The 620-nt window shown below is 35.6% G+C and overlaps 1 protein-coding gene across 1 annotated transcript in view; it reads left to right on the top strand.

Annotated features, from left to right (window-relative positions):
• Positions 1-620, top strand: part of LOC119585701 (multiple epidermal growth factor-like domains protein 6) — a gene marked incomplete in the record, with an annotated part of 104,852 nt that overhangs the window by 47,983 nt on the left and 56,249 nt on the right.

The raw sequence follows: 620 nt of genomic DNA, 5'->3' as shown, positions 1-620 counted from the left end.
CATACTCTATACATACTCCAAAATGGCTTCACCAGCTATAGCATCTTATAGCAGCATTTAAGGAGCTCGACTCGTGACTGCCTAAAGTAATAATTTCTCCTCCTTATCTCTCAATTTCATCTTGGATTCCTCTCTGAACCTTTTCTCTCACCTGATAGAGATCCTGAATCTACTTAACCGCGCCTCTTCTATTTGCATAAGGAATTGAATCCGCCTTGACGCGTTTCATTTGCTTTTTTTTTGCCATTTTTTTTCGCTGTCTTTCTTGTTTTGTTTACTTCTTATAAATATATATTAACTCGTTTACATTTTTAGTTTGAATATGGTAGGTTATTAAAAACGAGAACAATGTAAAGAATGCTGTGAGAATTTTTTGATTGTAAGGATATACGCGAAAATAAAGATGTAAAGAAGATGGAAGAATCTCTCTCAAGGGGTGACTATTCTAAATGAAAATAATACCGCATTCTTTGTTCTACAAGTGTCTATTCTATCCTTGTTCGAAGAAATGGCGATGAGATGGCATTTTACATCTTTTCCCTCTTACTTATTTACTCATCTGTCTACCTACCTTACAACAGTATCTGCCTTGTGAGCGACTGAACATGATCATGGTCGTT

Source organism: Penaeus monodon, chromosome 20 (genome assembly GCF_015228065.2).
Source record: "Penaeus monodon isolate SGIC_2016 chromosome 20, NSTDA_Pmon_1, whole genome shotgun sequence".
In the NCBI taxonomy this organism is placed as follows: domain Eukaryota; kingdom Metazoa; phylum Arthropoda; class Malacostraca; order Decapoda; family Penaeidae; genus Penaeus; species Penaeus monodon.
This window is presented reverse-complemented; position numbering and strand designations above follow the sequence as displayed.